The sequence below is a fragment of the Nothoprocta perdicaria genome, unplaced genomic scaffold, assembly GCF_003342845.1.
Source record: "Nothoprocta perdicaria isolate Ctin4 unplaced genomic scaffold, notPer1 scaffold_37, whole genome shotgun sequence".
NCBI classification, from domain to species: Eukaryota; Metazoa; Chordata; class Aves; order Tinamiformes; family Tinamidae; genus Nothoprocta; species Nothoprocta perdicaria.
This window is the reverse complement of record NW_020455610.1, coordinates 3111435-3124902: the sequence shown is the minus strand read 5'-3', so window position 1 is coordinate 3124902 and position 13468 is coordinate 3111435. Positions and strand designations below refer to the sequence as shown.

Genomic DNA, 13468 nt, shown 5'->3' with positions numbered 1-13468 from the left:
TTATATTTGCAGAGATAAAAGTTCACATCGGAATATTTATTTAATAATTCAAAGAAATTGAAGTGGTTGTGACCGATAATGATTTAGAGGGCAGACAGTTAGAATGAGGGTTGAGCTATTGCACACATAAAAAAAAATAAGGGTGAAAAAGGGTGGAATTCATCAAGCACTGCATCTCAGGCTTACCAAATGAAACTATTTAAAACATTTAAAATAATATAAGAATCATAATGCAAAAATTGTCAAGCCTTAATTATAGCTGAGGAAAAGCTCAACTGTGCTTTGTGTAATGTAATGCTGTTTGGGACCTACCTGTGAAGTTGGAAGCGGGGTTTTTTTGTTGTGTGGTTTTTTTTTTTTTTTTTTTCTTCCCTCCCACAACTGAATTCCTTTACAAAACAAAGGATCCCCTTGGTGAAAAGTAATACTACTGCTGGTAGCTTTCAGTAAAAGTAGGTAATGTACAGGTACCTTCAGAGCAAATTTTAGGAAAACAGGCTATGAGTAGGAAGGATCTCCATTTGAGGTATATGTGTCTATCTTCTGCCAGGAGGTGTCACAGGGAACAAATATGTGGAGTGCTGAGCAGATGGTTCTTCCAGTGGAGCTATAGTTGGAAGATGTGGTTATTACATTACTGGAAACAGGTATTGGTTCTCTGGGCTGTCAATAGCAATAAAGGGCTTATGAGTGAAGCTGAAAAGGTAAAATACTGAGTGGATGCATTGGTGTTGCCTAGCAACTTTGCAGACCAGCTGCTGTGCTACTCAGCAGTTCTGGCTGTGAGTTTTGGCAGCAGCTGTAACCACTGCCTTTGCCTATCCTGTCTGCAAGTGTGCAAAGAGAAAGGGAAGATCAAAAAACTGCTTCAGAGAGGTGTTTTTCATCAAGTGTTTCACAGAGTAAAACTGATCTGCAAAACAAGCATGTGGTCAGAGTTATTTTAATAACTGGGGTACTAACTAATGGCTACAGCTTTTGAAAAGGCTCTGAAGAGTCATGTAGAGTCTCTTGCAAAGTTACTGTGGAGGAATTTAAATGGTGTATTTATATCTTCAGAAACATAGATTCTTGGCTTCTGTCTGTTTGTAATCCATAGGTAAAACTTTTTTTTTTTTTTTTTAGGAAGGAAGTATGAGGAAAACAGTACAATGACTCTGTATACATATATACTTCATAAAACTTGATAGTTCTTGCAAAGTCCTAGTTTTGTATTACACTGGGAGAGTGTATATATATTTGTATAATGCATGATTGTGTGCCAAGTTTCGTTTTATGTAAATGCATTATCGCTCCCTTAACCTCAGATCCTTGTAGAATATTGGTCAGAATTATCACAAGTGTTATGAACAATTATTTTTTAAAGTTTGAAGTTCTGTTGTTGAAGATCTGTTGTTATAATGATACTTGCTATCTGCTGTCACTGCTCAGTGATTGAAAGTTGGGAGTTGGAGTGATAGTGCTGGCTCCTGAGGCATTGGAAGGAGGTGTCTGCAAAGGCAGAATGTGAAGCAAGGAAATCATAAGGAAGATCAATAGTAGAATGACAGCTTCAGGTGACTGTGAGGATGATGAAATGTTTTTTGAGATCAGTCAAAAAGAATAGATCACTCTTGCACTGATTAGGATTAATCCTTCCTATAGCAGGTTCGTGCTGTAGAGAACTAGATGGAGGAGTCCCAAAGAGAGTCAAGGAGAGAAATAAGAGTTAAGTGGTATAGATTTGCATTTGGTGCTCAAGCATCTTTTCTAAATGTCTTTTATTTAATAATATAGCTTCCTTGAGTGACATGAATGCTGACTTTGTAGGAAGTATGTAATGTTTTCCTTAGGTGAGATGTTTATTTCATGCATTTACTTTATGGAGGTTGTTGCAAGGTGATTTTCCGTGGTAGATGTGAGAATTCTTGGCAACTGGAGTATTAGTGCTAAGATCATACTGGAGAATTCAAAGGARTTTGAATTGCTGGCAGGACACTTGGAGCACTGATAAATGTGAGAGGTACCTGGGAATTCTTGCTTCACTTGCTTCTGGGGAGGGGAGAAGTAATCCTCTACTTAGTGGAACTAAGGCAGCTGAAGCTTATGTCTTATACTGAAAATTCTAGAGCCAAAAGACAATGAATAGTAAGTTTCTTGCCAGTGGGTACATTGATCTATGTCAGTTTTGGTTCTCCATTATTCATTTGCTATCCAGATGATTAGAAGCTTGGTTGCACATTTGCATCTGTTCTGAAGCATTTTGGAGAACGAAATAAATGACCTGGGAGACTAGGAAGTCYGACAGACTATAGTTATTTTAATGTTCTTATAACAGAGCTATTGTCCATCTGTGTAGTCAAGTATCAAAGAAATTACCAGCTTCCTGAAGATATGGAGCAAGCAAAATACACCGTGTAGATCAGCTRCAGAGTACCTCCTCTTACGCTGTATGGCCAAAAAGTCAGGTGCGGATCTGGTAGCCAAGGTAGCCTTTTCTGTGTGATACGTTAAAACAAATATCATCAGTGGTGAAAGCAATAATATGRGAAGAACAGGCTAGAAAGTAGTTCATGTTTACACAAACAGGTAAAACTTTCCCTTTATGTGATTAGAGAAACTGTCTGAGGCAATTTCATAGCTATTAAAGCAGGTGCAAGGTCCTGCATCTGGGGAGGAATAGCCCCAGTCATCAGTACAGGCTGGGGAGTGACCTTTTGGAAAGCAGCTCTGCTGAGAAGGACCTGGGTGTCATGATGGCTGACMAGTTGACCATGAGGCAGCAGTGTGCCCTGGTGGCCAAGAAGGCCAACGGGATCCWGGGGTGCATTAAGAAAAGYGTCTCCAGCAGGTCGAGGGAAGTGATCATCCCCCTCTACTCAGCCCTAGTGAGGCTGCATCTGGAGCACTGTGTCCAGTGCTGGGCTCCCCAGTACAAGAGGGATGTGGAGCTGCTGGAGAGAGTCCAGCRCAGGGCTACCAGGATGATCACGGGCCTGGAGCATCTGCCATATGAGCAAAGGCTGAGAGAGCTGGGCCTGTTCAGCCTGAAAAAGAGAAGGCTGAAGGAGGATCTGATCAATATCTATTAATACCTCAAAGGAGGGAGTGAGGAGGATGGAGTCRACCTCTTYTCAGTGGTGACCAGTGATAGGACAAGAGGAAACGGCCACAAACTGAAGCACCAAAAGTTCCACAGGAACYTGAGAAAAAACTTCTTGACAGTGAGGGTGACAGAGTCCTGGAACAGGCTGCCCAAGGAGGTTGTAGAGTCTCCTTCTCTGGAGATCTTCCCAACCTGCTTGAATGCCACCCTGTTCAAYGTGCTGTAGGTGACCCTGCGTGTGCAGAGGGGTTGGACTAGATGATCTCTAAAGGCCTCTTTCAGCCTTAATGGTTCCATGATTCTATGATTAGTGAATATTTTGGAAAATGGAAGATATCTAATCTTCTGCAAGACTAGCAGCAAGCAGGCAAATAGTTCTTGGCTTGAAAATGGGTAAAGGAGACCTCAAAGGACTCTGGAGTATTTTGTGTGGATGGCATTTCAAAAAGTACTGGAAAAATATGTAAAAGAAGGTAAAATAGTAAGCACAAAGTGGATTTATGATGAGCCTGGACTGAGAAACTTAATATAACATTATTAACAGCTGTCTAAAGCTTGTTTTCAAATAAGTATAGATGAACATTAGTATTTTTCAGAAACAAAACTTTAAGTGCTAAGATTTTTCTAAAATTGGATGATTGAGTTTGATTGCAGCTGCAGACACCCTGTCCTTGAACTCATGGCTTGCTCTGAGCTGAGCCAAACCTTCCAATTATTTTATTAGAGCAGATCAGATAGGACTGTACCAGAAACCTACCKCTAGTCTTGAACGTGCAGCAGTAAGCAGGTACTGAACTGTAGCAATAAGCAGGTACTGAACTCTAAGCGGATATGAGTGATAAAAACATGGGAACTTGTGTCTCCACATCTCCTTACTGATTGGCCCGTGACCTTTTTTCTCAAATAGATTTTTAAGATGTTGTCTTAACAGCGATTCATTCCAGAAAGAATAGCGGATTTGACTTTGGAACAGCCAATACAAGTACCCCATTAGTTCTGAACCCACCTTACAGTAGTCTCATCTGCTTTGAAACTCAGCTCTGGCAGTTGCAGATGTGGCTGGAGATGTTGTCCCTCTGGATCTGTCCGMGGTGCTGAAGTACTCAGTCTCTTCCTTAACAAGAGTGAGGATGGAGTTGAGAGTAGGCTAGAGTCTACTTTGTATGGGGTGCTGAACTTGGAAAGGTTATAAGTGTACATAAGAGTAGTTGAAGTTCCAAAATTAAAACGATAAGCACAAACATAAATACAACATTGTGAATAAAAYGCAAAGTAGAAGTTCTTCATGAGAGGTTCCACGTGTTATATAGAATTAGAAATTGAATGTGATTCTGCATTTTTTCTTGACTGTGCCGTGTTTGAACTCTTGTCTTTCAAAAATGTATGTTTTTGTTTGTTTTTTAAATATACCGTAGGATATCTGAAGTAATGCTTGATCTTTTCACTTCTTTGCATTTAAGGATTATGAGGCTTCTTTTATCACCTTTTATATTTTTCCTCACCACAAAGGACTAGTTGTGAGTATGACAGCAGAAAAATCAAATGGCAGTAATATAAAGAAGTGGCTTTTGCTTTGGAGAATATTACTTAGAGTTCAAGATGGTACTACTTAATTGACAGAAGACCAGAAGACTTATTTCTCTTCAGTCCTAAAATAAAGCTAGCTGTGGGGAAAATGAACAAACAAAACCATAAAGGAATAGCAGTGTGAATAGCAGTATAAATATTGAGGATATCACCTGCCACCACTGCAGTATCATCTGCAGACTTGCTGAAAATGTGCTCTGTCCTATCATCCAGGTCACTAATGAGGTTAAACAATATTGGCCCCAGTATTGAGTGCTGGGCATGTTCAGCCTGAAAAAGAGAAGGCTGAGAGGGGACCTGATCAGTGTCTACCAATACCTCAAGGGAGGTAGTGCGGACGATGGGGTAGTGAGGAGGATTGCCACCACTCTTTTCAGTGGTGGCAAGCKATAGGACTAGAGGAAATGGGCACAAACCAAAGCACCAAAAGTTCYACAGGARCTTAAGGGAGAATTTCTTGACAGTGAGGGTGACAGAGCCCCGGAACAGGCAGCCAAGAGAGGTTGTCGAGTCTCCCTCTCTGGAGATCTTCCAAACCGACTTAGACATAATCCTGTACCAAGTGCTCTAGGTGATGCTGTGTGTGCAGGGGGGTTGGACTGGATGATCTCCAGAGGTCCCTTTTAACCTTAAGGATTCTGTGATTCACCCCAGGAGACAGCTGGGGGGATGACTAGTAACTAATGTACCGCTGGACTCTGTACTGTTGATTGTAACCCTCTGAACCTGGCAGTTCAGTCAATTTTCAGTCTACCTCACTCTGTTTTCATAGCCCCTACTTCATGAGTTTGCTTGTGAGGGTGATGTGGAGATAGTTATGACAGCTACTAAAGCTGAGGTAAATAACACCCACAGCATATACACTCTATCAGCTGAGCCAGCTCTCTAGTTTGGGAGGGCTGTCAGATTTGTCAGGTATGATTTTCGTTTCATACATTCAGGATGACCATTCCCAACCACCTTTTCTGCCTCTTTTATATGCTTGCTTTTCATATTTCTGTATAGTCCTTGTTCATCTGTGCTGGCTTCCTGATGCTCATGCTGGACTTCCCGCACTTGCAGATGGACTATTCTTGAGGGAGGTGATCCTTGAAAATCAGTTCACTGTTCTGCAATCATCTTCTCTCCAGGACCGTGTGCTGTGAGGTTTCTATAAGCAGGTCCTTGAAGAGGCCAAAGTCTGCCCTTTTCTAAAGTCTAGGGTTATGATCCAGCTTTGGACTTGCCATGTTTTTGGAGGATTCTGAACTTCACCATGGTCACTGGTGGAGTTTTATGGTCTTTGTAACTGGACCTGCACCTGACATATGTAACTCCAATCAGTTCTTCCATGTTTGTAAGTAGAGAGAGTCCAGCAGACTCTCATGATTTCCCTAAACACCAGTTTTGGGAGATTATCATCAGTGCACTCCAGAAACCTCCAGGATCGCTTTTACTGTGCTGTGTTGCCTTTCTAGCAAATACTGGGATGGCTACAGTCCCCATGAGTATTAGGGCCTGTGAACATTAGGCCTTTTGTAGCCGTCTAAAGAAGGCCTCATCTTCTACTTCCTGATTAGGTGGTCTTTAGCTGACACCCATAGTGGTCACCCGTGTTGGTCTGCCCTCTTGTTCTAACCTGTAAGCTCTCAACTGGCTCATCTGTTTCAGGGTCTGTGAATAATGAAAAGGACAAAGCCATTCAGTTGTTATAATGTCAGAACTATGGTGAACAAGCTAGTTGAGTTTGGACGTGAAAAGGTAAAGGAGAACCTTCGAACTGAGTAGTACAAACATGTGAAAGTTACTGTTTGCCGCTTTTTTTTGAGGTATAATTGATACTTTCTAGAGATTAAAAAGAGCGATGAAGTCATGGCATTTTCTAGGCAGTCATTTTATACAGATACAACTCAGCTTACTCAAAATTACTTCTTCCTTTTTTTCCCTTTGTAAGCAAGCCTGTAAAACCTCAGTTTTCCAGCAGTGAGCTGGGATATAATGCTTGTGTGCCATAGAGCGACCRTGAAGATAAGTCTTTGAAGAATTGTACAGTGCACAGATACTGTGATTTTCTTTTCTAAATAAGTATATTAGAAAGAGATCACAGATAATTCAGGATACAGTGACTAATGCCTCACTGTTTTGGACCTTCCTCTGATCGTCTTCAAGTCTCATTGCTATTTTGGCAAACATGATGTTCTGTTTTATTGTGGTAATCTTGCCATAAGTTATTTTGTAACTTGTAGATCACTTGTGGATCAAAAATTTGTTTTGACAGTAATATACCTGCACAAAGAAAACTGCCAAAGAGACTAGCAATTATGTGATTTCTACATGCAGATATGAGTGGTTTTTAGTATGGATCTTGAGCTATTTTTCTGTGTGAAGCAGCTAAGAAGAGCAGAGTGGAGGAAACATCAGATAATTGCTCTTCAACCAGTGTCTGCATGTCAGTGCTCCCACTTCAATATGTCAGTAGATCTGCAGCTTTTCTAGAAACTTGATGATGACCCTAATGACAAAACTGAGACATGCTGGCAACTACAGAGCTCTCGGGGCTGTATTGCTGGGAGTTTGGAGTTACAGGCCGCTTAACTGGGTGGTTGTGAGCATAGTGCTTCCTGCTTCTTGTCCAGCCAGCCAGACTGTCAGTGAGGCTAATCCACCAACTTGAAGGATTTGTTACCACTAATATGACAGTGTTTCAGTYCAGTGTCACTGAAAGGTTGCTGTCTCTGACAGCCTTTTTTTCCACCAAGTGAACACCTATGGGAACTTGAAGTAACCGAGTACTTGTCATTAACCTAGACATGGCATTGCTTTGTGATAGGTGTCTCGTGTCAGCAGTGTACTTTTCCCTAGGGTACTTAGCTAAATCCATCAGAATCAGCAAGTTCAGACAAATGCATAGAGGTAAATTCAGCTTGAAGGCTTTTTTTTTTTTTGTGTGTGTGTATGTGAAGGCATGGACTAGCATGTGGCTTGCTAAAATGACTCATTTCTCAAAAAGGTACAGCAGTATAATGAYTGTAAAGTTGTAAAGCTATACTAGTTATCACGACCTTTGATGTTTTGTGTTAGACATCAGTTTAATACAAATTTTGTTGTTTCCATTTTACCTTAGCAGCAGGGACTAAGAAATAACTAAGAAATACTTTTTTTCCTTCTCCCTCCCCACCCCCTCCCCCCACTCATCAGTGATGCTTTTAGTGTTACATAGTCTGTTCTAGGTGTGCAGGTGACACAGCACTATTGCCTTATATTTACTAATTCAGTGACTGTATTGGTTGGGGAGTCTAACATATACAAAAAATCCTGTTTCTCCTTAAATATATGCTAGGAATTGCAATTCAGGACTACTGTGCTTTGAGGAGTGGTTCTTCTGTTTGGATTTCTTCAAAGATTTCTGACAGAATAAGAGCTGTGGTGGAAAGGCAGCTGATGGGTGTCTCCCCTGTAACAGAGCAAATGTTGCAAATATTGCCTAGTGAAATTTGTGATTTAAAACAAAGGGAGCGGGTTGGGCTCTTTCTTCCTTCCATTGCAGTTGCCACAAGGCTGAATTGAAGTTTAAGCATATTATTTAACAGTTACATTTAAAAACTGTACAGGAATTGCTCAGTTGTCTTTGTTTTTCTCTAAAGCAATTGTTTGGTATTCCAGAACTGGGCATTTCAAGCTTTTACTTTTATTCTTTTCCTTCTCTGTGAAGATTGTAGTCACATTGCCTTTCAGTCTTACTTTGGGTCCAGTAGCCATGAGTGTTTTCTTGTTATGGTCTCTTGGTGTTCTGATCGGTCTGATATTTGCTTTCTTTGGGGTCCAATTCAAATTCACTACTTTAGTTTCCAGTACTTAAATAGCTTGAAACCATTTGTAGAAAGCTTACCTAAGACTTGGTCTTAATAGTTTGGTTTGTGTGAACAAAACAATGGATAAATTAAATTTAAAAAAAAAAAAAAAAACCCTCCATATCAAGTTTTGTTAGTCTTTAGGCAGTAGACGAGGCAGAAGTATAATTATCGTTGGTGGCTTCTAACAGGAAATTACTCATAATCTGCTTAATGTTTTTCATGCATATACCTGCCCATACTTTCAAACTGCTTTCAATCTGAATATTAAGACTTCCTGACATAATGGAATGTAACAAAAACCACCTGTGAATGCCATATATATGTACGTGTGTGTATACAGACATACATRCACATGAAAAAATAAAAAATGTTAAGTGTGGATACGTTATCGACATGTCAGTATTAGGATTATATGTAGTAATGCTGGTAAGTAGCTTAGAACTGTTACAAAATCAAATGTTCATTGATTATTGCTTCTAAATTTCTTTTGGATTCTGGATGAAAGTATAGTCCCTGGTAGAAGTATTCAGAGTGCACTGTCCTTGAGGCTTTTTTTTTTAAGAGAAGAAAGTTAGAAAATAAAATGTGGATTCTCGATATTCCCAAATTTCTGTACGCATTTCATTATCTTGCAAAACATGACAGCGATCCTAAAATTTGCTGGATATAATTTGTTGTAATGGAGTGACTAGAAAAATATACTTGCAGAATCTTTAGTGATTGATGTATTAATGAGGTGCATCATAGCACCTCCACTTGGACTCTGAAACAGGAAGTAARCCCCTGCCTGGCCTTTCCCACCTACTGCAAAAGAAACATTTTCTGGACATCCTTGAGAAACGGAATTAGCGCTTACTTTGCAAGGATTTTGAGAAGCAGGCTTAAATTTGAGACATGTTTTTATTTATTTATTTTTAATCTTATCAAGTTGTCTTTGATAAATGCAAGGTGTACTGACTGTGCTTAATAAACATACAGAGGACTGGTGAAGAGGGAGGAAAGCTCTGTGTGCGGGTTTGTAGAAAAAGGTGTTGAGGTTGCGTTGCTTTGCTTAGGCCTGCCGTGCCRTACTGCTCTGAAGAGAGCAAAATAATAGCTGGGTTGTAGCTAGAAGTGTTACCATTGAGACAGCTGAAGCAGTTCTTCCTACTTTGCTCAACAATAGGTAATAAAATCCTATTGTCTGTTTTGATCAGCGCAGTTTATAGGTGGTGTGGACTGAGAGAGTCCCCAACTCCCAAATCAGATCTTCTACACCTGAAGCTGTGAGGAAAATTTAAGAATATTTCATTTAGRGAAAGATTGCTCGCAGCCACAGAATGGAAAGGACTACACTATTCTTCATGTTTGGCAGTAGAATAAGAATTAACTGCATTAAACCTGAATAAAAAGGGGAAAAAAATGTTCAGCATAGGGATACTTAAATAGTAGAATGAACTGTGCATTGTGATTCCAAAAATTTGGAGATTAGAGATAGGTTGGGGGGGGGGGGCTCTTGGCGCTCTCTCCTTTCCCAGATAGCAAGGGCAAATGATTGCAAACATGGGCAAACTGTTGCGAATGATTTGAGTACAATTAATCCTGTACTTTTGAAGAAACCTTGCAAGATCCTCTGGATTCTTATAAGTCCTAGTTTGCTGTGTCCTTTCCCCTCATTGAATSACTTCTATTAGTTCCAAAATCATGGTAGTTATTTTTTTTCAGTGAAGCAGTGAGATAATTTGATTCTTCAGAAAGTGGCACGATCAAGACTGTATCTCCCTTTCAAATCTGAGTCTAACAGATGATTATGRGAAGGACGCTGAAAGTCCAGCAGGGAGCTTTTCTGGAATGCTTTCTGAGCTTGTTTTTTGACTGGGAAACGCATATCAGAGTTTATTTTCCAGCTTTGGGCCTCTAGGCTGAGACTTTGTCCTCTTGAAGTCTGTGTGTTGTACAGGAGTTTGTCTTGTTCTCTCAAAAGTATCTAGAGCAAAGTTATTCAAATAAAATATTTAGATTCCCTTGATTCTCAAGCTCTTCCCTACTTGTTAACATGAAAGTGCAACTTCTTACCACCTGTAATTTTTGAGATTCCTTGTTATTTCAATAATAAATATTAACTAATATTCCAAAATTATTTTTTCAGTTAAGGTGTCCTGTAACCTATTATGGATGTTTGAGTGACATAAAAATATTATTAATTTTAAAGTCAAATTTAGTCTTTGTGCAGCAGGCAGCTCATTCTATCTGTTTCTTTCTTGGAGGACTTCTAATCAGAACAGACCAGGAAAGTGCAGAGTGGATTATAAAAAGATGGAACGGTTATGTCCAGTGTACATGTGTACAGTGTCTTTTTTTCTATAGTTTTTTAAAGAATGCTGTTTTACCGGATGAATAAATGGCAAGAGAAGGAATGTAACAGGATGAGATGTGAGCAAAAGAGGATTAGGCAAATGCGTGTGAGCCACAGTTGTAATGGAGAGAAACTGTTGGAAAGTCTGTAAGCGAGGTGTGGGGAGAGCCCAGCCAGAAAAACTAGTGAAGACTTTGCAAAATGGACACTTGCTCCTTACTAACAAGTTGTATTACCGAGCTTCCTAAATYTGTARTAATTGTTTCTATATTGATTGCTACAGCGCTGCTAGACTTGTAGCAGGAATAGTAGGTTGAATTAGTAGAATACCTACGTTTTTTTTCCTATCCTAACATCTATTCTTCTTCAAAAGATAGAAGTAGATGTTCTTGATTCAGTGGAGAGTTAGGAATGCATGATTTTTAAGACTTATGTCCTCTGGTTTATACTCTGAAATTCCAACTGCATAGGCTTCCCCTGCTTAGGAGAAAAATCTTAGAAGGATATCTAATATTTTTCGCTACAGGTACTGCTGTTTATTATGGGCAATGGAGAGGGGATTCTTTTGTTTGTTTTATTCTCATGAGTTTTCTGTTCTTTTTCAGGAGTAAGAAACTTTTTAGCAAGAAAAAACTGAAAAGGAAACAGAAGACTAAATTAAAAGTAAAAACGCGCAGCAAGGTAAGACCAACTTTGTAAGGTACAATCTAAAAAACGTAAATTTAGCAAAAAAAGGAATGTACTTAGCGGTTTGCTTAGAAAATAATCCRGTTTTTGTCTACTGTGTTCTGCATGTCTATGATATCAATGTTAATCTTATTAACTTCTGTTTGCTATGTTCAGGATGATAAAATGCTTTTGACTTTCTAGTTTCTAAATTGTGGATGTGTCCAATACACACGTTGCTCTTCATAATTCAATTTGGAGATGCATATCTAGTCAACAGCTAGAGASTGCTGCTACCAAGAATTCTTCCATTTTGACTGAAGGAGAAATGAAAAACACCATGTCCAAGACGTACCAAATAACCCTTGTAAATTCCTCCCTGCTGAAGCAGATAATTACTATTAATTTTCCCTCATGTTTTTTTCACAATGACAACCCTTGCCCCCTTCACTTGAGCTGCTTGGGTGCAGTACAGTGAGCTTTATTAAAGTATTTGCATGATCAGTTCTTGCAGGAATCTGAGCAGCAGTAATGAGAATTTTAAATATTGTTCTGTTTTACTGAGGAGCTATTTTTTTCTGAATTAAAGCCAGAGTGTTGGAGGGCTTTTCATACAGACGTACCAGAGGATCACTCCTGCTAGGTTTCTGCTCTTTCCTGGAATGGTTCTGCAGGACAGTACTACTGAAATACACAGTAAAAGCATTTTCTAGCCAGTTGAATACCCCTATAATACACATATACCATCAACCTGGACGTCTTATCCCTATGTGCCAAACCTCCTGTAGCTACTTTATCTCAAGACAGACGCTTTTGCGAGGGCAAAGGAAGACCAATATCTCTTAATTTAGTCATGCCTTTTTGGATACTTGCCAGCTTGTTCTGCTTATCTCAAGCAGTATAGCTGCAGCCTGTGGTGTYGAAGCGACTTTTCAACATTTCTTTCCAATACTATACAGGAAAGTATTTCTAGTCCAAACTGAATTTCTCAGTTTCTTTTTTTTCCCCTGTCATTCTGAAATTGAAGAGTTTAGCCATGCCTTTTTTTTTTTTTTTTTTTATTTTAATCACACCCTCTGCTAAGGTAAAAGTCTAAGTTAGAAATTTGAAGAAACTGCAAAAGGTAGTTAATGTTTTTGTTCTGTTTGGTGAAAGAAACTTGTGCTTTTAAAATAAGATAACTTGAGACTCTTCGGGTAACTCAATTTTTTTTGTGATCACAGTTACTGTATGGAGGGAGTCCTGTCTTTCCAAATAGCGGTGCCGTAGTTGAAAAACCAAACAAGATGTTAAATCCAGAACTTCTAGTCTCCACAAGCTTGAGAGTCAAACATATTTCTTGGATTTAGTGGATAGATGGACTGTTASAATCCCTTAGGAATGCCCTGAAAAGACAAAAATATATTAAAGGCTGGTTCATATCAGTAGTTACATATTTGGTCCTTGCTGATTGTCTCATGCCCATGGATGTTGGGTACCCGTGTTTCTCTTCAGCTTAAGACAGCTTAATGTTTTAAGCATCAAGTGGGATTTGTGTTTGAAAAGATCTCATGGGTTTTTGTTCGTTAGTTTTTCTTCATGTTCTTTGCTGTTTGCTGATACCTCTATTCTAGGCAGTCTGTTAGGCTTTCATGTAGGTCAGGGCTGCCGAGCAGGTGATTGCTGCTCATTCTGAGACACTGAGGTACAGAGAGGTGCTTGAACTGAACTTCTGCATGATAGCGGAGAATTGAAAATTGCCTGGAAAATATAACTTTGCCAGGAAAAAAAGAGGAAAAAATAATGAAAAAATGAAAAATAAAGGGGAAAAATAAAATTGTCTAATTGTCTTCATAATGTCAGGCTATAAAGGTTGTTTTATTGACTGAGGTTTTTAGTTTTTTTTTTTTTTTTTTTTGAAGTGCTTTTTCAATGTGAACGAAAACAGAATAAGCAAAATAAGAGGAAAAAAAAAAGGGTGGG

The 13468-nt window shown here is 39.3% G+C and overlaps 1 protein-coding gene across 1 annotated transcript in view; it reads left to right on the top strand.

Annotated features, from left to right (window-relative positions):
* The first annotated feature begins 11486 nt into the window (after positions 1 to 11486).
* Positions 11487 to 13468, top strand: part of MYCBP2 (MYC binding protein 2, E3 ubiquitin protein ligase) — a 151336-nt gene continuing 149354 nt past the window's right edge. Inside the window, exon 1 of the mRNA XM_026044514.1 lies at positions 11487 to 11521. The gene's annotated coding sequence lies outside the window, so the exon portion shown is untranslated. The remainder of the gene's footprint in view (positions 11522 to 13468) is intronic.